The following is a 25,870-nucleotide window of genomic DNA, read 5'->3' as shown; positions in this document are numbered from 1 at the left end:
TAAATATTTTTTTTTCAATTGCTGGATGAGCCTATACATTAAATTTTCGATTGTATAGCATTTTTAAGCATTAAAAAATTATTAAGAATATTTTGTTTTTTGAATTTTTTTTTTTAAATTATCAATACAGATTCCAAATACAGATTTTCGTCCCCCTGATACAGATATACAGATTTTTGACCCTAAAAAATACAGAATCAAATGTGGCAACCCTGGTTAGAAATGGCTTGAACTGTAAAATCCAAGAAAATGAATATTTAAAGCACACTAAGTTTCAAAAGAAAGATGAAGTTGGAAAGTTTCAATACTTTTTTGAGGCGTTTGAATCGAAAAAGGTTTTAGTTTTTTTAATCCATTAGGATATTTTCTACTAAAAAAAACTTCTTCTTCAACATAAAAAGCTTATTATAAAAACTGATTTTCAGTGTTAATAATTAAACTCAACAAAATGCAGATTTAAAGACAACATTGGACAACGTTGAGATTTTTACTTGAGGCCGTTGCAAATATTTGTCAAAGTTTCAATGAATTTCATTTAAAAATAAAGTATCATTGAATGACAAAATGATTGTTTAAAAAAAAAATTCAAAGAAGATGAATCCAATTTTGATATCTACTTCTAATCTGGATCCGACTGGTTTGATGAAATCATTGAATAACTCATATTATCAACCATGATGGAAACAGTTAGAAAAGAAACTGTGACTACTAAGTTTGTCTTATATTTTTTCATAATTTATAATATTTACGGCACTGAAGCACTCATGAGAAATTCTGTACGAATACCGAAAATGGATTTTATTTGTTTGTTTTTATTTGGCTCAAACTTTATGGGGGCCTTCTTTATGACCATATTTAATCATAAAAAGCCATTTTGTGTCATTGGTTCACCCATTCAAATCTCCATCCAATTTGGACTGATGTTCATACAGAAATGGTACGTAAATATTCGACAATCTGTAACTTTTGAAGACATTTTCTGAACAATTTGGTGTCCTCCGCAAAGTTGAAGGTATTGTTGAGGACTGTTCAGCAGAAGTAGGTACACGGGAAAAGGCTCAAAATTCGAGCTATAGAGAAGTATGGTTTTGCCGCCAAGTTATGATTTTTTGACAATTTTTTTTTATGTAAATTAAATTTGCAATCGAAAAGTTCTTTGTAGATTTTATGATAAAGTGCCTCGTTTTCAAGATATAGCCACCAACATTTAGATTTCAGTGAAATATTTACAGTTTTGAGAATTTTAAAAATAGTTATCTAGAGTGACAATTTCTGAACAGAGTTATTTTGAAAAGTTCAGACAATTTGCTAGTATTGCATCATTTTTCAAATATTTATTTCGAAAAAATCAGAAAATTTCACGAATGTTTCATGATTTAACATTGAAAATTTAACCATAAGTTGCTGAAAAATCGATCGGATTGTTTTTTTTATGTTTTAAAGATATTTTAAGTCATTTTTCAACATATTTGGATATCCTGCGATATTTTAGGAAGATTACAAGCTGATGATCAACTGAAGAACAAATTTTATCCAGATTTTGAGAAAATGAAGCTTATTGACACAAAGTGTTCGTTTAGTATTGAATTTCATACTAAAATCTTCGACTCTCCTCTGTTACCATGTGTGCTCCTGCGTGTCTCCCAGCAGTAGTGCCATCGTCGGTTCGTCGTTCTCAAGATGGAAACCCTTCCGGGCGTCGCATCGTGTGTGCTGGGTGCATCCGGCGATGGAGCTGTTCGAACAAACAGAACACCCCGGCCAAAGAAAACCATTAAAAAAGATAATTAAGTGTCAGATGGGGATGTTATTTACTAAAGCGCGCGAGGGCAAACGTTGAGAATGCAACCCGCCCAATGAATGTTATTCGAACATTCCCAACGGTGTGTATGTGTGGGAAAGAATGTAGTTGTGTGTGATGTGAATCGTAATTTGCGCATTTTCCGTTTGCACTGCTGCTGCCACACACTGAGAGTGTAATTCGTGACGGAGTGGTGCTACTAGAAATGGGTGGCTTAAGGAGCAACACCATCAGTTGGATTACACTGAGAAAAATAGTTGTCTCGAATTCATTGAGATTTTCTAATGATATTTTTTTTACTAAATTAAAAGTAACATTTTTCACAGTGAATTTCGGGAAATTTTTCCCACAAACAGAAGGGGATTCGCACCAGAATGTCACTGAATTCCGGAAAACAGTAGCAACGCTGGAAAACTCTGCCAGTGCACGCTCTGCAGTTCGACTGCACTTCCGCTCCTGAGGCAGGAAGTTTTCCAAACACACATTCGCACACATCTGCCGCTGAATGAGATGTAATTCTTTTCACTGCGAGCGCATCACCACACACTCGAGCACGACCGGAAGCTTAAGGGAATGCTAAATTGCAGTTAGTACAGAGCACTCATAATAGTGCCACATTTGTTTGTGGAGGGGAAAACGCGCGAAAAGTGGCGCATTTTATATGCTAAATTTGCTGCGGCCCTAGTGTTTACACGCTGATTTATGCACGCTTAAATTTCACACACCCCCAGGGGGACATCCCTTAAGTAAGTGGCGCTGTTAAAAATGTGGTTTCCCACCCTCTTCTCTTCGGGTTTTTTTTTTGGTTGAGGACAGTGCTGGACAAACGACGCGAAAAAAAGAGACCTAATCTTTTCCCCATCAGTGTGAAAACATTCACACATGGTGGGGTAATTTTGCAATTTTTGTACCATTTTATCCTGAATTTCAATTCAAAACATTCCTTAACATCACTGATCGGGAGGCACGCCGACGGAAAGTTTTTGTTGAGTCTTTCCAAATAATTTTGCAGCTTGGAAGAAATTTTGAACGATTTTTAAACAAAAAAGTCCAACAATTGCCAATCATCTCTCCCCTCAACCAAACAGGACAGCCCCGAACGGACCCCTTGAGTAAAGAGTAGGAAAAATGGTAATATTATGCAAGATGTTTTCTCTTTTTTTTCTGTTGTTGTGCCCCACGAGGTGACCGTAACTTGATTGATGGTGGGCCCCATTTGAACCCGCCCCTCGGGGAGGGGCACATCCGGCTCCAAATAGCTGCCACTTCTACTCCTGCTTTTGCTGTTGTTGTAAGCCCCAAATAGGTCGAACAAAATATGCTGATCGCTTTTCTCCAGCCAAAGCCGTCGTTCGCCCCCATCAATAATAATAAAGTGAGTGAATCAAGTGATGGAGAGGACACGAGACTTTCCCCCAGTTAAGGGATCGCTCCATTATTGTGGGAATGGCGATATTATGCCGGCGGGGTTTGGCCTGTCGATTCAATTTGTGAAATGGGCCCTCCACCACGAACGGGCGATGGCTGGAATGGCCGGATTCAGCACTTCTTGACAAAGTGTCGATGCGCCGTTTTTTGGATTTGAAAAGAAATGGAAATTGTGGCTATTTTTATTTATTTGTCAGAGGGGTTAGTTTAAAGTCCGTCCAAAGATTTTCTTTCCAAAATTGAACAACATTTCTTTCTAGATAAAATAAACATAACAAAAATACTAGAATTTGAATAAAGAACAAAACACAAATTAATTTCAAACTTAAATAATATCTTTTATTTGATTTTTTCATTTAAAATGGAAAATTGATTTATTAGCCTGTTCAACACAAAAGTTTGCTACCTTTATTGAACTTCTTTATTTTTTTAAAGTCATATCGCCTTTTCTGTTGAGTAAATATGACATTCGATCTACTCCATCTACTAAACAGATAGGAAACTCAGCATCCTTAATTGTGACATGTTTTGTTTTCGACTGAAATTTTCAAAAAGAGCGTAATAATTATAAAATTACGTGTGTGGTTATCATAAAAATAAATGATGATTACTTGTCATGATTCATGATTTTTTTGGTTATTTACATTTGAGTATTTAAAAAAAAAAATCAAGAAATTTTTGGCAGTTCTTTGAACAAACTTTTAAAATGCATACGTTTATCAATAGTTTTGTTGTGTTGTTTTGCATTATTTTTAATTAACAACCTTTATAAACATAAAATTATCGCAAATCGAGGTCTTATATGTTTTATGTGATTTATTGTACTTTTCTTAGTATCAGAAGCTAATTTAAAAAATAAATTTAAAGAAATACGGTACCATATTATATTTTATTGTTATTTTAATAACTGATTATGTTTTGTGCACAATTTTGAATACTGATTCATAGGTTTGATTTTTCATTCCTTAGCTAGAAATGGATTTGAATAAGGTATAAACTGAAGAATTATTAACAACATTAAAAGCTTTAGTTTATGTATACATTTCAAACCGGTTCGTGTTTGACAGTTTGCGAATGATAAATATTTTCAATATTGGGATTTGTTTGATATGATACAAATGTAAATTAAGTTAATAAAACAGCCCTAGTTTTTTTTTTGTAATTATTTGGTTTTTGTATTTTGCATAGTAATTTGAGCTTGGTCAAAATTATCAAATCAGGAAGATGCTGAATTTTTTACAAAACAACCTATTTTAATGCTGACCAATTCTCTGAGATATCAGAAAACGATAATATTTTTATATTGGACAAAACTTCATGTCTACTTTTTCTATAACCGTAGAAGTAATTTTGCATCATCAATTTGTCCTGACAAATTATGCAATTGCCTCAACTATCAAGCCTTTGGACACCTAATTTCGAGTAGGAATCTCGCAATTGAGAACGCCAAGGCAATGCTGTAGAGCGAATAATTTGATTTTTTGAAAAATGCTCAGGCACAAAATAATATAGGTTCCTCTAGAAGTGTTGCCAATGTTTCGAAAAACTATGATTTTTGTAAAACATGACAAAAAATAGAAAATTTTATAATTTTATTTTTTGATCTGAAATTAAATTTGCATCAATTTCAATATTGTACACCTTTATTGAGTTACATTCAATAAAAAATATTTATTTTATTGGTAACGTGGCTATTTCAAAAATCATTTTTTTACCATATGATTTTTTTTTCGGGAGGAACGAAAAATTTCTTATGTTTATTGATATTGAATAGAAGATATTGAAGATAAGACCAATAGTCTCTGGAATGCACATTTAAAAAGGTCGAGAAAACATTTTTTGGGCGTCTAATTTCCAATTTTTTTTTATGGCAGTGTGAAATTTTTGTACAAAAATAAAATATGTGGACCTTGCAAGATGCCATTACTTCTATTTTTGAGTATATTTAAATGACTTCTTGAGTTGTATTGTTACAATATTTGGTAACTATTTTTTTTTCAATTTTAATAGTTTCATTAGCTCAAATAAGTTAGAAAGATTATTTCCTTCGATATTCTATCTGAAACTTTCAATTTTAATTTAGAATAATTTAAAAAAATCAAACATGAGCAATTCTCTACAAAACCGGCCGATTTCGACCATTTTTATTTTTTGTATTTTTTGATTTGGCTCAAACTTTGTGGGGGCCTTCCCTATGACCAAAGAAGCCATTTTGCATCATTAATTTGTCCATATAAATTTCCATACAAATTTGGCAGCTGTTCATACAAAAATGGTACGTAAATATTCGAAAATCTGTAACTTTTGAAGGAATTTTTTGATCAATTTGGTGTCTTCGGCAAAGTTGTAGGTATTGTTAAGGACTATTTAGAAAAAAATAAAATTATTCAATTTTTGAAATAAACTTATTTTATACGTTTGGTCCACCATTCAAAAACATTCAGCACCTCTGATTTAGAATCTTTATTGAATAAGTATGTAGCGTTTTAAACAAATCAATTAAACATGTCCAACCAAAATGGTTAATGAGGTCACTAATTAATCAAATAATATTAAATGAAGCCAACAAAAACCAACCAATCATTTCCAAAATCCGTTCAGTGAGGACGTGCAAATTAATTTAATTAGTCCATATAAATTAAAGGGGCGCATTTCAATTATCCCAGATTTCAAATCAATTGCATTAGAGGTTGCAAATGATGCAGAAAACGCTTTACATCGCGCGCGAATTCCGCTAATTGTTTCGCGATATTTGAATATCGCCCATGCCCCAAATCAAAAGCAGTTACCAGTTAACAGTAACCACCCTCCAATAGAATCCGGTCCGTGGCACAAAAGTCCCGATTCCGGATGCCAGAGCGCACCCAAAACCGCGCTCCAAATTCCGCAATCGACGCTTGTTCGGTGGTATTCGGTTTTGTTGAAATTTAAAATTAGCCCCCCAAAAGCACTCGATTCCATCAAAATTATTCAAATGAGAAATAGATTACTTAAAACATTCTCGAAATTGCGCCCACCTTCATTCCATTCGACATTTCATAATCATAACCAAATGAGGGTGTGTGCGTCACCATGCCATACGCTCTCGACACTAATTATGCTCGAAATGCATATTTGATAAAGCACCCGAGATTAGAGCGTTCCATGCCACAGGAAATGAAATTCTAGTGCATATCTCTGTCTCCCCACCTCCCCACACTCCCTTCTCAAGCTGTCTCCTCAATTTCCGCTGAAACTCCACCCCATCCACCCACCAAAAGCTCGTTGATGAGCTTTCCTTCACTTGTTTGCTAGTGGAAGAGGGGGGTGGGGATTGTCACACGTGGCAACCGAATAGTTCGCGTGTGTGCGTGTGTGTGTGGTTTGCCTTAACGTTGTTTAACGCCGTGACGCAACAGCCACTGTTGAGGTTGGCAGTTGCGTCACTTTGTTCAAAGTTCTACCCCCCCTCTTCCCACCTTCAACCCTAATCTAATAATATCCGTTCCACCGATAAATCTTCCCCGGCAACCGTCTTGAAGAGATGCGATTTCCGCGACAACGACGACACTGCGTTGACGGGGGTTGGTTTGGCCTGTGGCCACACCGCGCCTCTCCTTAATCTGAATCCCCTTGTCAGCCAAGGCGGAAAACTCGACATTGTGAGGTGCATTTTGTATCCATCTAAAGGGTGGTTTGTTTAATTTGTTTGTTTTCAAAAGTTTGGTGAATTTAAAAAAAAAATGATCTGTAGCAAATTGAATGAATCAGTTTGATGATTTTTTTCATTTTTTCTACACAGCAAAAAATCCGATGGTAAAATCGCATGCAAAAACATGCATATCACCTTCGCCAAAATAAACACTTAATATTACACACTGCATGTACAATTTTTGCAAACACTAAAAAAGTTGCAACTGACGGGATTCAAACCCAGCACCATCAGTGAGGACTGGCGCCTTAGCCCGCTCGGCCATTAGACCGATGTAAAATGGAGAAGATAAACGTATATATGAGCTTGACATTTCGGTCAAGTAGGTTTCCCATACCGGCATATTTCAGGGTGTAATATTAATATTGCAACATTTATTTTACACCCAGGCCTTTTACACGCAGCTGGATTACTACTTTTTTAGCTGTGTGCCCAGAAAAAATGACCCCCTGCAGCATATGTGTAAATTTTGAGCGAAATTGGTTGGGATTAACCCATTGATACCCGAGCCTAAAGTTGGTGAAAAAAATGTTTTTCATACAAAAATGACTTTTTTAAATCGCTAATAACTTTTCAGGATCGAGTTTTACAGCTTTGGAATGTTCTACAAAATTGTAGAGCATTAAATTTCCAATAAGAATCCCACTTTTGAGAATATTTGCATGGAAAAAGCGCACCGTGCAGACCAAACCGTAAGAAACTTGGGTTTTCCATACATTTTTTCGATTTTCCCATACAAACTTCACCTCCGAGTATCAATGGGTAAATGATGACCGATTTTGCTCATATTTGGCACAGAGTCCTAAAATAGGTCAAGGAACAATATTCAGCTTGTGGAGCAAGGTTTTGAAAAAAAAGTCCCATATTCTGGGCACCCTACTGTGTATACAAAAGGACTCTCTGGAAAACTTTATAATAAAGCTATGAATATTGCATGATACATTTTGTGCCAAAAAAACTCAGGCGGTTAATTGAATGAATTACATTATATTAATATTGTTACCAAACGAAAAAAAACACTTTGAATTAAACATTTTCAACTCGTTTGACTTTTGAACCGATTGGGTGAATCGATTTGCTAAATATTTTTCAATTTTGATACAGAATGTCTATTCAGGGAATTTAAAGATGTTAGATACCCTAAACCAGGGTGAAATCGACAACATGAGTGACTATGATAAGTTCAAGAATTTTTTTATTATTTATAAGGCTGATACAAATTTTATTTATAGTTTAAAGTTTTGAAACACTTTTGCCATGCAAATGCTGAAAGTATGGCTTTTTATTTCAATATTTAACCCCCTCCCTTGACCACGGCCAGAGCCGCGGGACAAAAACATAGAACAATATTTGCATCGGCCTTGGTACGCACGAAATAATATTGAGTCATACTGACAAAAACAAGTTTTCACAAAATTGAATTTTAAAATTGTCATGAAATTCTCAAGAAAAAAAAGTTCAAATTTTAAAACGGAATGCATTCGGAATGTTTACGGAATGTATTCTTTGAGCCATTATTCATTAGCAGAAGAGAGAGTAAGTTTCAAAATAATAAATTTGAAGTATTCGAATTGCGTTTCAAACAATTCTAAGAAATTTACAATTTGACAGGCAATTTCAGGAGAAAAAAACAAAAACGATTCATTTTTTATAAACAAAAATAAGGTATTTAAAGAAACATTTTGGCTTTTCAAACATTTCACCTAAAATTTATACGTATTTTAAACAGCATGGACCCAAAACAGTGTTGGGCCAAATCACTTATTTAACTAACTAAAAACATTATTTTTAATGAACTATACCAGCAAACCTTAGTGATGGTTTATTTGATTTAAATTAAAATTAGAACACTTTAAACCTGATTTTAACAAGAAAAACAATGAATATCAAAGTAGTTCAAAATAAGAATTTTCAACGAAACTTTAACAGTAGGGAAGAGTAGTCATCAATGAGACACGGGGAACAATGATAAAATGGCTCTCACAAGCCGTAGTTTCAATCAATCAGGCTCATATTTGGGAGAAAGTTGTGTCTACTAGATACACATCTGACATAATAGTGGCTTTGGTTATGGACGCTCCCAAGAAAAGTTATTCATAAATGTTTGATTCTGGGATGTAAAAGTAAATTATGGACAAAAAATAATTTTTCGCTCGTAGGCTGCCATTAACACCAAAACTAATATTTCTTCAAATTTCTTTCGACGTTCCATAGGGATTGAGTTGGACTGCAATGTCCTTTCATTAGATTTGACCAAAATTTAGAATATACCCAGAATCCAAAGCTGTCTCATTGTTCCCCACTCATTTCAGCCCATGGGTAACAATGAGACACTTCGATTTTTCTTCATTAAACTTTTCAAAATCTATGGAAATCTTTCAAAACATGAATTGAAAGTGATTTTTGGCATGCTTATAGAGTTTTAACTTCATTTAACCAAAGATACAAAGTTATTTGGTATAAATATATGGATTTTCCAAAATTCAAATACTTTTTAGTATAACTTTTGTTAACTAAACTTTCATGTTGGCAAAATTGCTCTAAAATGTTCAAGGCAAGTAACCTTTAATGGAACAATACAAAAACATGATGTTTTACTAGAAAAGTATTGATTTTCGTAGAGTGTCTCACTGTTCCCCAGCTGTCTCATTGTTCCTGCCAAAAGCGTCTACAATGAGACAGTGGAATAACTCTGGCTGTAGATGTCGGATCGATCTCATATTTTTGTTGATGTTAAAATTAAAAGAAAGGAAATGTAACAAAAAGCCCATTAAAACATGCTGATGAAAAAATTAGAAAAATCGTTGAATATTGAAAACCAAAAGTGTCTCATTGATGACCACTTTACTCTAATACAGAATATTTTTCCCCTTTGATCTTGATTAACAAAAAATTTAAAAAAAAATTATTGTTTTCAAAACGTTTAAAAAATTAAAGAATGCTTAATATTTTAAAGTTGAAAATCGGACCATTAGTTGCCAAGATATCATTAGAAAATGATGGTTTGTTTGGGTGAGACTTCAGATACATCATTTTTCCTGTTTTTAAACCTTTGCATGGCAATATCTCAGCAACTAAGGGTCGCATCAACAACGTTCAAACAAGCGAATTATAAAGCATTTTCTCAGTTTTTTCTGAAATATTTATGAAACGCTTCATGATAATTTCACTAAAATTCTTTTTGATTGCAAATTCGATTTTACATCGCAAAATAAAGTTATTTTTTTTTTGCGGTTTATATTGTGATTTTTGAAAATTCAGTATTGATTCAAAATTCATTACTCGGTCAAAGATGTTTTGTCCGTTCTGGAAATGTCTGAAAAGTTGGCTGTTGGTTTCCCCTAAAACATATCAGAAAATAAAAAAAAATAACGAGTGGTTTTTTTTGCAAATCATGTTTTAGTTACAAAAAGAGAAATTGAAAATCATCATTTTTTTAACCAAGTATCATTTTTTTCAGTGTAGTCCTTATCTACAACTTTGCCGAAGACACCAAATCGATCAAAAATACCTTAAAAAGAAACAGATTTAATGAATTTTCATTAGTCATTTTTGTATGAACAGGTGCCGAATTTGTATGAAAAATTATATGGACAAACTAATGATGCAAAATGGCTTCTTTGAGCATACAATAGCATCAAAAAAGTTTTATCTACACCCAAACGGCGGTCGCATGATTGTGATGCATGGCGGCATGAAAGTATATCAGAATCTGCATGAAAACTGTCCTCATGCATTTTTTGCGATATAGGGGTATGACATTTTTGCCCGTTACCGATAATTATCGACATTACCGACGGCTTTTTGGTTGTATTTCACAAAAAAAAAAACCCTTTACAGAACGAGGATTGAACCACCAACTTCTTTGTTATTGATCCGACACGCTACCACCACGCCATGGACGCTTGATGAAAAGTAAGTGAAAGAGCACCAACATATTCTTCTCTTTGGAGTGTTGCTCGGGAACGGGCCAGTATTATATGTGTTGGTGAGAACTGCAGATCGCTGAAATGTTTACACGCGGGCAAAAATGATTTACGGGCTTGCTGCAAAAAATGTTATAAAATGTGACATTTTCTGCAGCAAATCCACTGTTGCAGATTTTGAGATATATTTTTCCTTAGGGTGTGGATTTAAAAATACAAAAAAAATCAAATGCAGAAATTTCAGAGAATTGCTCATATTTTCTTCTTTAAAAAATAAAAAAAATCTTTTGCAAGGAACTGCTTGAATAAATTAAACAACTGTCAATGTTTTAATGAACGCAAAAGCATACATTTTTTTTACTGTTGAACTTCAATTTCATGGCAGTGCTTATATTTGAAACAAAAGATTCGAAACATTGCATAAACCCCGTTACTGTTTAAAAAAATACATATATGGGTAATTCTCCGCCAACTCACACAGCAGTTGCCCCGACCCCTCTTCGATTTGCGTGAAACTTTGTCCTAAGGGGTAACTTTTGTCCCTGATCACGAATCCGAGGTCCGTTTTTTGATATCTCGTGACGGAGGGGCGGTACGACCCCTTCCATTTTTGCACATGCGAAAAAGAGGTGTTTTCAATAATTTGCAGCCTGAAACGGTGATGAGATAGAAATTTGGTGTCAAAGGGACTTTTATGTAAAATTAGACGCCCGATTTGATGGCGTAATCAAATTCCGAAAAACGTATTTTCATCGAAAAAACACTAAAAAGTTTTAAAATTCTCCCATTTTCCGTTACTCGACTGTAAAATTTTGGAACATGTCATTTTATGGGAAATTTAATGTACTTTTCGAATCTACATTGTCCCAGAAGGGTCATTTTTCATTTAGAACAAAATTTTTCATTTTAAAATTTCGTGTTTTTCTAACTTTGCAGGGTTATTTTTAGAGTGTAACAATGTTCTACAAAGTTGTAGAGCAGACAATTACAAAATTTTGATATATATACATAAGGGGTTTGCTTATAAACATCACAAGTTATCACGATTTTACGAAAAAAAGTTTTAAAAAAGTTGGTCGTCATCGATCATGGCCGTTCATGGTCACCCGCGACAGACACGGACGACGAAACAAAGAGAAACGCAAAAAGTAACTTTTTCAAAACTTTTTTTCGTAAAATCGCGATAACTTGTGATGTTTATAAGCAAACCCCTTATGTCTATATATCAAAATTTTTGTAATTGTCTGCTCTACAACTTTGTAGAACATTGTTACACTCTAAAAATAACCCTGCAAAGTTAGAAAAACACGAAATTTTAAATGAAAAAATGACCCTTCTGGGACAATGTAGATTCGAAAAGTACATTAAATTTCCCATAAAATGACATGTTCCAAAAATTTTTACAGTCGAGTAACGGAAAATGGGAGAATTTTTAAAACTTTTTTATTGTTTTTTTCGATGAAAAATACGTTTTTTCGGAATTCTGAGTACGTCATCAAATCGGGCGTCTAATTTTACATAAAAGTCCCTTTGATGCCAAATTTCTATCTCATCACCGTTTCAGGCTGCAAATTATTGAAAAACACCTCTTTTTCGCATGTTCAAAAAAATATCAAAAACGGACCTCGGATTCGTGATCAGGGACAAAAGTTACCCCTTAGGACAAAGTTTCACGCAAATCGAAGAGGGTCAGAGTAGAGAATTACCCATATTTGAAAAACTGCAAAAAAAATTAAAAAAAATTAAAGTAATTTTCTGAGGAACTACTCATGGCTTTAAGAATGCACAAAAAAATACTGAAAAAATAATTCAAACCCGTCTCTTTGAATAATTCTAACAACTGCTTACGAAAAAAGAAAAACCCATATAAATAACTTTTGTTTTGAAAAGCTTTTTAATTTAAAAAATGCACAACCCCATAGATTTTTTTCAATTTCGTAGAACTGGTAATGATAAAAAGAACGCAAAATTTCATGAGAATTATTAATATTTTGAACAAATTGTAATTGAATTTTGAAGGAATGTTAAGAGCTCACATAAACAAAAAGACATCATCTTCTTAGATATTGATCATGTTTGGTAAAACGGAAAAATTCATGGAAATATGTTTAAGTTAATTGTTTTTTAAATGATCGTTTTCTGACTCAAAGAATGCAAAAGACTACAGAATTTATTTCCGAGCAACTGATTTATTTTTATGAAGCTGTTGAAATAAATTCAAAAACTGACAGAAACAAAAAAAAACATCTTTTATATTAATCCAATTTAAAAATTGTTCGATTTCAGACGATTTTTTTCTCCATTCGATGAAACACAAAATGTTCCACACCCTGTTCGATTAAAAAAATCTTAAAAAATAAATTAATAAAATAAGACCTATCATACCATGCATTAAAACTTCTAAAGCGGCAATATCTCACGACAAGGTTGCCATAAATTCTTAAGGGTTGCCATAAATATGCAAGGTGTTCCAGATTCTATATCCACCATTGCTCAGCAACACGGTAGATCTTTAATGTTTTCAAATTAATGATACACTCATAAGTTCGACGTTCGTGCTCAAGTGCCGTCATTAAATAACAGGGTTGCCAGATCAGTAAAATTATCGCTCATAGAAAAGATATTCCAAGTTTTTGGATGTTAGTTTACATAGAAATTAAAGACATTTGTGTTTAAGTTGTCTTTATTAACGCTGGTTCGGCTCGGTTCAAGATATCTGGCTTTGAAAACAGCAATGTTACTTTTATTTAAAGAGTCATAACTTTTGGCAGGGTTGCCAGATCTTTTATTCATGCTTTATTTTAGTAACTAACTTTTTCAACAGATGTTTAATGAAATCAAAATTTAATTGTGGATAAACTTAAATATAACTTTTAAAGAGTATTTTCCAGACCCCCTATAAATCCCTCTAACTAACTTTACTCCCGCGATAAACATGCATTAAGCGAGAGCTGTTCTAGTGCACAACTCTCCCCCACAAGCGCACTCTAAATCAGGATGCATCACACGGTCGCCCCGGGGAACGCAGATCTTCAAACCGTTAACCTGTGTGCCGGCCTCCGGTAATCTCGACCTCCCTACTTCCACTTCAGCACGTGGCGAGATTTTCCGGGAAATCTCACCCCCTTCCACTCCACACCCGGATGGGGAGGATAATTAACTTGGCAGTTTGAGATGCCATCGTGGGGGGGAAGCGCTGCCTTGATGGTTGGGAATTTATGGCCACGTGGAATGTCTCGCAAGGTATCTAGGCCATACCGTTGCTTTCCCACGTGCAGATGCAAATTCCGCCAGATTGATTTGCGCGCGCGATGGACCGACTAAAGGTCGCTTTAGGGGTCGGTGCGTACTACTGCTATGTGGGTTTAATTAGTGAAGCTGGGAGGGAGATTTGTCTGGAAGTTATTGCAAGCTGAAGGCTGTTGTTTTGGAATAAGATTAAGCTGGCTTGAAGATTTGTTCTGAAAGTTAGTAGTTTTGATTTGCTGAACCAAGTTTTAAAATAAATTTTAATATTGAAGAAATCAAATTCGAAAAATTAAATAACAAACATAGAGGATTTTTTCCACATAAACAAACTAACTATTTCAACCGGAAACAATATTAAATTTTTCATGAAATTGGCAAAAAAAAGCCCAGTTTGTGGCAGCACGTTTTATTTCCCTTTCCCTATCTTTTATTATTGTTTTTAATTTATTGTGCGGAAGCACGGATTGGAAATAATTGAAAATCCTGGCCCGGGATAACCATGAAGTTGTGTCCAGCTAAGCCCAACTCCACGTCCACGTGTGTGGATGTTTATTTATACATCCAGGAGCAGCACATGACACACAAAAGCGTGTTACGAGAAAATTAAAACCCCCCCTTTCTGACAGTTTGGGACCACCGGGTTTTGTCGACGTTTGAGTTTTTTTTTCAGTTTTCTATTTATTGTGTCTCGAAACTTTTTACCACTCTTTTTGTTGCTCATCGTAGTTTTATGTCAGCCCGAACACAACGAGCAACGATTGTTTGTTTTGCCCACGCTCCGAGCTCGGCTGTCATCGAATGGACGGGGATTTTTCCCCCGGAAAAGCTATAGGTAGAAAACGTCGCTTCAAAATTCATTTTCCGGTGCCCACGGGGGAAGGTGGAGGGGGGTTGGGGAGGATGTCGAAATAGTGTTCCGGACCAAATAATGTAGGTGTGTGTATGTGTCACAGTCAATTGTTTGCTACCCTCTCCGGGGAGATGAGCTTTTTCCGAGGTATTTCAGTCAGTATTTTAAAACAAATAGTGAATGTTTCGTTTTTATTCCCTGTCCCAGCCTGCCAATCGACAAATTATTACATGCCATAGATTGCAGTTTAATTTAGAAAAAAGCCAGCAACAAAAGGGCTTTAAGCTCGCTTTTCCCCAATCCCCTCCACAAAGCTTCAAACCATGCAAGTCCTTCAAAATGGCGAGAAACAATGGAAACTTGGTCGGGCAAACAAAATGACTCCGCTGATGATGATGGAAGGAAAGAACACAAAAGAAATGACGTCATTCGTTGTCCATTAAAATAAAATGTGTACTTTTCCGTCACTTTTCCGCAGCCGCCGCCACCACTCATCCTGGCTACCCCTCTTAAAGGATGGAAGTGCTTTAAGGAGTTGGTGGCTAGACAGAGAGGCAGATGAGTGCCAGACATGGTGCAGGAAGCAGTCACTGAAGTGTTGAATACTCAACACAAATAAATTTTTCGGGTCGGATTTTCAGCTTAAATTTTTTGTATTTTTGTATTTTTGTATATTTGTATTTTTGTATTTTTGTATTTTTGTATTTTTGTATTTTTGTATTTTTGTATTTTTGTATTTTTGTGTTTTTGTATTTTTGTATTTTTGTAGTTTTGTAGTTTTGTATTTTTGTATTTTTGTATTTTTGTATTTTTGTATTTTTGTATTTTTGAATTTTTGTATTTTTGTATTTTTGTATTTTTGTATTTTTGTATTTTTGTATTTTTGTATTTTTGTATTTTTGTATTTTTGTATTTTTGTATTTTTGTATTTTTGTATTTTTGTATTTTTGTATTTTTGTATTTTTGTATTTTTGTATTTTTGTATTTTTGTATTTTAGTATTTTAGTATTTTTGTATTTTTGTATTTTTGTATTTTTGTATTTTGTATTTTGTATTTTTGTATTTTTGTATTTTTGTATTTTTGTATTTTTGTATTTTTGTATTTTGTATTTTGTATTTTTGTATTTTTGTATTTTTGTATTTTTGTATTTTTGTATTTTTGTATTTTGTATTTTTGTATTTTGTATTTTGTATTTTGTATTTTTGTATTTTTGTATTTTTGTATTTTTGTATTTTTGTATTTTTGTATTTTTGTATTTTTGTATTTTTGTATTTTTGTATTTTTGTATTTTTGTAGTTTTGTATTTTTGTATTTTTGTAGTTTTGTAGTTTTGTATTTTTGTATTTTTGTATTTTTGTATTTTTGTATTTTTGTATTTTTGTATTTTTGATTTTTGTATTTTGTATTTTTGTATTTTTGTATTTTTGTATTTTTGTATTTTTGTATTTTTGTATTTTTGTATTTTTGTATTTTTGTATTTTTGTATTTTTGTATTTTTGTATTTTTGTATTTTTGTATTTTTGTATTTTTGTATTTTTGTATTTTTGTATTTTTGTATTTTTGTATTTTTGTATTTTTGTATTTTTGTATTTTTGTATTTTTGTATTTTTGTATTTTTGTATTTTTGTATTTTTGTATTTTTGTATTTTTGTATTTTTGTATTTTTGTATTTTTGTATTTTTGTATTTTTGTATTTTTGTATTTTTGTATTTTTGTATTTTTGTATTTTTGTATTTTCGCTGATTGAAAAAAAAAAAACTAGTTTCGCAGCAGCAAAGGATTGTTGAAAGTTATGCAATGAACACCTTTCTGAGTGATAAAATCAACATTGTGGTTAACCGAATTTCCTCAATCTAACCACAATCGGATTTTCCTGGATTCCGACAAAGTTCATCAAACTAACCAGTGAAACCGGAGATATTTTCGCTTCGCCAGTAAATATCAAACTCACAGCTCGCATAACTTTTAACAGAAACCACTTTTCCCTTTTTGGACTGAGCGAGATTATCTCACTTTTCAAAATAACGATGAAGTGCAAATCTGGCAAACCTTTTTTCAAGCTACCAAATCTGTTTTCACAGGACAGAAGCGATAGAAATCCTTCATTTAATTTGAAACCTTTATTCGGAACATCACACTTTATGGCTTCGTCCCACGTGTCGGAAACGTGGCAGAAAAGTGCAAATCCGCTTCAAAATATTACCCTCATGAAACATTCGCACAGGCTTTGCGAGTGAGAGTCCCTGGCTCCACTCGAGGACGACATTTTCAAGCTCTGAGTTTGTGTGTGTTCAACACTTTCACAACATCGACTTCCCCGTTTCCTCCCTTAAGCAGAGGAGGGGGGTCGGGTAAAAGTTTATTTCCTTTCAGAGCAGCTTTAAATTCTGCTTGACCCCACAAGCATGGTGCGTTTGATGTTCCCTTTTCCGGGTTGAAGGCAGTGTTGCCAGCTTGGGAGCAACATTTCGCTAGAACTTTTCATAAGAATGTTGGCACCCCTGTTCGGAATGCTTCGGAAACCAGGGAGTTGATATCGGCCGACATGTTTATTACTGTCTCATAAGTGTGACTCAAAAAACGGGGAGCAACCCCCTTTTCACAAATTGCCACTTGATCCCGGACCGTAAACATGCATGCATGTGACCAAGTCGAGCATTTCCGATGTCTGTATATTAACTAGTCTCGAGTGCCAGTTATTTGCGAGTTGGGGCGAACTGCCCCGCCTTCTTCTGGTGCGCTTCCTCGAAAGAGGTTGTCATCGGGGTAGGATTTAGGAGATGACGCCCCCTACTGGTCTCCGGGGAAGACCTGCTGGCAGCACTGCCTTTTGCACGAAACAAAGAAGGACGCAAAACTTGGTTCCGCAAAAACCCGAGCGCAAAAGTTCTGCTATGGGAAATTAGTTTATATTCTAAAATAATAAAGTTGATTTCTGGCTGGCACACAGATCGAGCTTCTAAGCTTCCAGGGATTCATTACGGTCCTTTGAATTGGAAGAAAATTTCCAATGAACTGGGTCAGGTCAGTGTGGTTTTAGAGGATGAAAACATATGATTTGTTTGAATCTATTCAGTGAGCTCTGTTGATGCTGACTATGACTGTCGGTTTAAAAAAAATTAAATTGATTACTCTGACGACGTTCTCTGGAGCTTTTGATGTTGCATACATTTTATATGGAAGTACACCCTTTTGAAAAGTTATTCGTGTAGCTTTTCGGAAGATCTTTAAACTATAAATCGTTGTATATTATTATAGGTTTTTGCACGAGGAACAACTTTGTAGAACATTTCAGATCGATCCGAATCGATCCTGCTGAGTTATAAGCAGGTTAAGGGGATACCCACTTCTATAAAGTGTTCCAACTAGTCGTACCGTTTGGCGGTCGTCCAAATAACTAAATATTCTTGCAAGTCAGCCTGGTTACATCAGATTGAATTTCAACGTTCAACAAAGTTTTTCCTAGAGAAAATAAACTAAATAAATAGAGAAAAGGGTTGATCCTTCTGATATGTTGCTCCCTGCCATTTCACTTGACGTTAAGCCTCTATTCCACCTCCAAAAATAACCCATGAAACCCGCCAATTCCCAAATCCAATCGATTACCTAACCCCTTGGCAGCACCCTTAAAATCACCCCCGTGTCGAGCAGCAGCACCGAGAAATTCCAAGGACAAGAAAGAAAATTTAATCTCACAGCTCCCCGAGCCCGATTTGAACCACCCTTCAACCTGAAGCCTCTTTTCCCGACCAATCTCCGCGCAAATAGTGTGTCCTCTCGTGACAAGCCCCAACAGGCAGCTTGCAGTGGCGAATTTCCCCCATTTTATTTCCATCCATTTATTTTATTATCTCTAATCCGAAAAGCTTGTCTCGGTGCTTTTTGAAGAATTCCTTCCGGTTTGCCCCACAGGGGAGTTTGGTGAAAATGGATGCTGGGAAGCCCTTTTCCCCGGTTAAGGACGCTGCTGCACATTCTTTGTCCGGAAGAGGCGTCCCCGAAGGTATTTTGCGCCACTAGTTTGATTTACATGCATGTCTTGCGAAAATAGATTTTGCCCTCTCTCAAGAAGTTGAGAGGGTTCTCGGGAGTTCGGGGGAAAGGTCCTGAAGGAGGTTGATGTGACAATAACACGAGGGAAGGAAAATAGGATTTTGTGCATTTTTTGCAAGTGGACGAACAGTGGGAAGATTTTTCGTTTTTGGATTGATTTTGATACTTGAGATTATATGAAAATTAAGTATTTCGTTGTGCTTATCAGAGTAGATAGGAAAATCGTAAACACAAAATTCCACTACATAATTTTAAATGTTTTTACCTGAGGAACAACTTTGTAGAACATTGCTACTTGATTCGAGTTAACCACATTGAGTTGGATGTAAGTTCACTTGATATGAAGTAATGCAAATTGCTCCAATGTATAAAAACTAAAAAGTTTCAAAACACCTTTACCCACTATCCAGCAGGCTTTGTCAAAATTTCAAAGAACACAAAGATCCGGTCTCCGAAGCATCCTTCAAGGGTGTCCATTGTTGCGTCTTGGCCCCGAAAGAAAAATCCTGACACTTTTCCTTGCCACAACTTTCCCCACCAACGAAAAAAAAGCGCACCAAATTGTGACATTGTCGAGGGCGATAAGCCGCTTGTATACAAATGCCAGATTTGCCCCCTGGCAAGTACAAAGAGGTTACACCAGGAATAGAGGCGGTTTTTTTTCTTTGGGTCATATCGTCACGTTGGCAGATCCACTTTGGCCGGTTGGCAGCTGGTTTCGGTCCGCTTTAGAATTTGCATCCGAAATTGAATTTGGGGTCGTGCCACTACTTTCCAGCGTCGTGGCTTGAGGGTGGGGGCGGGCTGAAAAATGAATTACGGCCGGGTTTTGAGACGAAAAAGCGAGGTAAAGGTTCTACCGGTGGAGAAAGAACGGATTAGTGTCATACACGGTTGGATTTGGGTTTTTTTTTCGTGTCCGGCACAGTTCATGCGGAGGGCCATATTTCTGTGGGAGGCTTTGCCAAATTGCAATCATGTAAGAACGTGGGAAAAACATGGTAAATTGCTTGAACAGTTAGCGGTGGGAAGAACGGTCTGAAAAGGGCGCTTTGATGAAGATGATGAAAACATCCAAAATTTTCCATATCGTTTAAATGGGAATCATTGCTTTTAAGCTTCGTTTGTGCAGTTTTTCAAAAATTCTTTAAGTTGGTTTCTTTGTCATTTTCTTGTAGGTTTTTGCACGATAAACAAGATTCTTGAACATTGCAACTTGATCCGAGTTGATCCTGTCAAGTTATAAGCAGGTTAAGGGGATACCTACAACTATACCTAAAAGTGTTTTTAAAAATCGAAATCTACCGTTAAGAGTAATAACGTTTTCTGCTATCTTGAGTAAGTTTTTTTCCTGTTTTTTTTTTTCATTTAATTCTAATTTGAGATGTATTGAAGTCACTTTTTGACCATATCCAAAGGATTTGCTCATTTTATATGGGAATCAACCACTTTTAAGCTTTGCTTGTGTAGCTCTTCAAGAATTTTTCAAGCTGGTTTCTTTGTCACTTTCTTATAGGTTTTTGCACGAGGAACAACTTTCTAGAACATTGCAGCTCGATCCGAGTTAACCCTGTCGAAATATAAGCAGGTTAAGGGGATACGTACTACCATCAAGTGCTCCAAAAAGTCGATACCTAAAAGTACCAACATAAAACGACTGAAATCTTCAAGTCACCACCTTTCCCAGTTTGCCCTCCCAAAAAGTGACTCCCAACGTTTTGCCCGGTCGATTCTGCGGCTCATTAAAGTCACTTGCAGACCATCGACGACGACAACAACATATGGAGTGCTCTGCACGTGACTCAAATATATTGCGCGGTCCTGCCGCATCGGAATTCCTTCCTCCTTACTTTCGTCTGATTTAAGACCAGGCAATTTTTCGTGAATTTTCCGCGAGAGAGTCACGAGGAATCAGACTGGCCTGGTTGTGTGTGTGTGTGCGCTTCTGTTTTTGTGGCCCACGAACTTTGACGTCGCATGCTCGTCTTATTATCCAATTATCCTAATTTACTACCATGAAGAATGTGATCCAATTAGCTGAATCGTGGAGCTTTTTTTTCTGCAGAGTCTGGAGGCAATTTGGTAACGCAAATCGAGGAGTTGTAAAAAGAATTCCTGGAAACGAGCGAGTGATTGAGGCGCTGCGATTGCGCTGGCTGGCAATTCGGTTCATTTTTTTTATTAAAATTGAACGCGTGGCTTTAGTACCACCCCCTTACGGGAAGAAATTGGAGAAAGGGGATTGAAAAACATTGTAACGCCAATGTTTGTTGTGGGGTGGGAGGGGGTGAAAAGTGCGTGTAAAGTACACGCACACACACACTGCTGGAAGGAAGGAAATCAATCTTCGTTGTGTGTGTTGTGTGGCGGAATGGTGAGACTCGGTCCCAGAAGGGAGTTATGCGTGGCTTGCGGCACTTGAAGCTATAATGGTGGGGGTATTTGTAGGAAGGGGGACCATACTCGCAGATTATGTCGTTTTATGGGCTGAACGTCATGATATGTCAGTCAAGTTTGAGGAACACCTTGGATTGATTTTTTTGGGAAAATAAATTGAATTGATGTGAGGAATGGCTCTTGGTATCAAATTTGACAGTGATGTTCATTTTTATGTTTGGGGTTGAATTCAAACGGATCCATCAATCATGAAATGAGATTTTGAAGAACAATTTAAGGACCACAAGTAAATAACAACTGCAAAAAAATTAAGAGCTTATCCGTTTAATACTTTTATATGGAAAATTTCTCATTTCTAATTTCTCTTGAAGAGCTGTAGAACAAATTTTCAAAATGTTTCTTTTTCGCATTCTTATAGATTTTGATCTGAAAAACAACTTTGTAGAACATTGTTACTCGAACCGAGTTCATCCAGTCAAGTTAGAAGAAGATTGAATACCTGTGAACTATCACCAAGTGCTCAAAAAATATATGGGAAATATCTAATATTGAACTTCTCTTGTACAGCTATCAGACAAACATTCAAAGTCTTTCTTTTTATGCAATCTTATAGATTTTGATCTGGAGAACAACTTTGTAGAACATTGTAACTCAATCCGAGTTAATCCAGTCACGTTAAAAGGTGTTTGAGTAGCTGCGGACTATCACAAAGTGCTCCAAAGGAATATATGGGAAATCTTTTATTTTCAACTTCTCTTGTACAGCTATCGGACAAACATTCAAAGTGTTTCTTTTTATGCAATCTTATAGATCTTAATCTAGAGAACAACTTGGTAGAACATTGTTACTCGATCCGAGTTCATCCAGTCACGTTAGAAGAAGTTTGAGAAGTTGAGGACTATCATCAAGTTCTCCAACGGTCTCTCAAACTCAATCTCATTTCGCAAACATTCCGATAAGCTTCCACCTTCACTCCATTAGGCATTCTGAATCAGATATCTGTCCTTCCTTGCATTTGAATCACGGTTCCTATTCCCGTCCAGCTTGCATCCCCTTGGCATACCAAGTCCACCCATTTCTTCGAAACTGCAATCAGATGGAAATATTTACCCAACAACCTTGCTTCTCTAAACAAAATGGAAAGTGTCGGCAGGAATTACATCTCTGGAGGGTGCATTAACGCACACACACACACACCACCCCTGTTGCCATGAAGTGTGTAAAATGCAATTTAATGTGCAGTCAGGCAGCTAGTCGTCCCGGACTTCCTCACAGGAGGACTGTGCATTTCATCGCTCGTTGATTGCATTTCGCCGTGTATCTTGATCGCAAAAGTGCAAGTTGCAAAGCTCTGTTCGGACGGTGAGAAGTTGGGTGGGGGGTAAAGTTTTTCCAAGCTGCACCAAGAAAACAGCAGCGCCATGGAAAAGAAAATAAATTTACATTTATATTAAAAACAAATATTTCTCCATCCGGAGGCAAGCTGGAGGTGAAGTGAGGGGAGAGGCTTGTTGTCGACTTTCATTCGTGTCCTGCAGAGTTCCACGCGCGCGCTTTCTTGGAAGAGCCGTGAGGTTCGTTGGTTGGTCTGGCTTGGGTTTGGCTTGTGCCTTGTGCCAACAACCGGCGGCTAGGGAGTGAGAGCAACAAGCTGCTCCTCGTTGGTTATTCGATATATTATTTGTTTTTCCGCGGGAAGCACTTCTTCTGGCTGGGAAGGAAGCCAACCAGGGGTGTTCCAAATGAAATGATGTTTGTTGACGGGAATCTGTGGAAGTTGTGTCTTCTAGGGGGAAGTTTGTTGTAACTTCTACGAGTTCTGCTGATAACTTTGATCAATCTTGATATTCATATGGGAAACCACCTATTTCCAACTATTGCTGTGTAACGCTCCAAACTATCTAACAACCTGATCTTTTCCAACATTCTTAATGATTTGAGATCGAAGAACAACTTTGTAGAACATTGTAACTCGATCTGAGTTAATCCCACTTAGTTATAATCGTTTTTTGTAGTTGCGGACTATTACGATTTCATATGGAAAACCACACATCCCTAATATTGCTTGAGTAGCTCACTATCATTTCCCTAATCATTGCCTCCAAACATGTTTCTATAGGTTTTTGCATGAGGAACAACTTTGTACAACATCTTAACTCGATTTGAGCGCATCCAGCCAAGTTATAGGAAGCTTAACGAGATACATACTAGTACTAAGTGCTCCAACGGATTTATTTGCAATTTATTCTTCTAGAAACTCACCGAATATTTCCGATTCGACTAAGAATGTATTATTCCACAAAAAAACGAAATTCTTCAGCAAATTCCAACAAACTGCAAGGATCCCTACCACCTTCCCACGTTATTACCTTCAATTACGTGCTTTCTTCATCGAGCTCCCCCGGTCGTCGTCGTCGTCGTCACGGGAAACCCAACCCGCAGCACCTCCCGCGGCGGTCCAAAAACTCAATTCCGTGCCGTGTTTCGTGCGCCGCCGAAGAAATAAAACATCACACCTCCCAGAGTGGCCTTCACCGGACTGGTGACGTCAAAGTTTATGATATTAATTTTCATTTTAATAGAAAATGGCTTCGCGAGGTGCAGCTCACTGGTCACTGGTCTTCCCCTACCCGTGAGAAGACCTCACGGAGAGGGGTTAATTGAAGTTGACGGTTCGCGACGACAATGCGCCGAGGAGATTGGATTGCGATCTACCGGTGGGTGAAGCTTGCTAATTGGGAGTGGGTTCTATGGTAGGCTTGATGAGTTTTGGTTGGGGGAAATTTGTTTGAACAAATTTTTATGGAAAACTTCTACTTTAATTCTTTAAAATTATGCGTCACTAAAATTGTTTGGAAAATATTTCAACTACAGATTCTTATAGGTTTTGACCTGGGGAACAACTTTGTAGAACATTTCATCTTGATATCAGTTGACCCTGGTGAGTTGGACGAAGATTTATGAAGTTCTGAGAACTGTCAAAAGCTCCAAGGATTGAATTTTATCAGTAAGGTGATGTTCATTTGATGATTTTTTTTTCGAAAAAGAGTCTAGTTTTTCTAATCGACAATGTTTGTTTAGTAAAAATAATCTTATGAATTCAGAACAACTGTGGAAGAAATACAAGACAGGTTTATAAGACATACTTCTTTTTAAAATCTTCAAATAGCTTTGAAACAAAAAAAACATACTGAGCTGAGACCAAAGACGTTCTGAAATGATTTCAACTGCAGATTCTTACAGGTTTTGATATGAGAAACAACTTTGTAGAAAATTTCAAATCGATCTAAGCTGATCCCACGGAGTTAGATGAAGATTTGTAGGGTAAAGACTGTTGTCCGCAGATTTATATGGAAAACTTCTACTTCAATCCTTCAAATAGCTTCACGACCAAAAACGTTTTGAAACTATTTCAACTACAGATTCTTAAAGGTTTTGATCAGGAGAACAACTTTGTAGAACATTTCAACTCGATACGAGTTGATCCCGACGAGTTGGATGAAGATTTATGAGGTGTGTATTGCTGCCATGTGCTCCAAGGATTAAATCCTCAAAATTATGACTTTTTCGTTGTCACACATTACACTGTCTATTTCCGGACACCTAACAACGAGTACCTTTTCACTGCCAGACCCTTTTTAAAGTCCGTTTCAGCCTACCGAACAATTAATTAACACAAGCTACAAATTGAATAAAAATCCTTCTCTCCCCAAATAATACCACCGTAAAAAAAGGCCCCTTAAAAAGCAATCTCGACGCCCTTCTTTCCCCTCCAGGGAGAAAGTTTAAAGTGTAAAAAAGGGGACCCCAAATTGGCACTTTTCCCCACTCCCACCCAACTCTTTGCATGATAAATATTGCCCGTCCCTTTCGGTAGGTAAAGTGGTCGGACAAATGCTATCTGTATCCCCCCCCCCCCTTCCTAAAAAAAATCAGGCTTGAAACAGAAGGCAAATTAGGCCACTTGAATAAGGTGGGAAAGTGGCTAATTAGAGCACCACACGAAAGTTTGACATCTTGTTGATTGAGTTTCTGGGTAATTTTTGGGAAAACTTTGATTTTAAGTCATTGTGAAGATACAAATAAAATAATTCAGTTATTTGTAAGCAAACTAGAGCTGAAAATTGCATAACTTTAGGCGAAAACAAAATCAATTGAGATTCTGCTTCAGTTGTTGTTCTGTAACTAAAGTGAAAATTCCTCACAGAAAACCATCATCGCTCTCGTAAGGATAAGCATAATGACGGTGCAGGGATAAGCCTTGATGCTGTGAGCAACGAATCAAAGAGCATCTTCACCAGCAGTGAAGGGGGTGGTGGTCAGTGCTTTCTCAGAAAGGACAACCCAAGGCTTCTTTGGATGAGCAGCAAAAAATTCCAGCTGCTTTTTCAAGCCTTTCCGCTTCATGGTGAGAAATCGTCGACATTATTACTTTTTCTCAAGTCGGGTTCTTTTCGCTCCCTTGTTCAGACAA

This window comes from Culex quinquefasciatus, chromosome 2 (genome assembly GCF_015732765.1).
Source record: "Culex quinquefasciatus strain JHB chromosome 2, VPISU_Cqui_1.0_pri_paternal, whole genome shotgun sequence".
NCBI classification, from domain to species: Eukaryota; Metazoa; Arthropoda; class Insecta; order Diptera; family Culicidae; genus Culex; species Culex quinquefasciatus.
Note: the sequence above shows the minus strand (reverse complement) of the source record.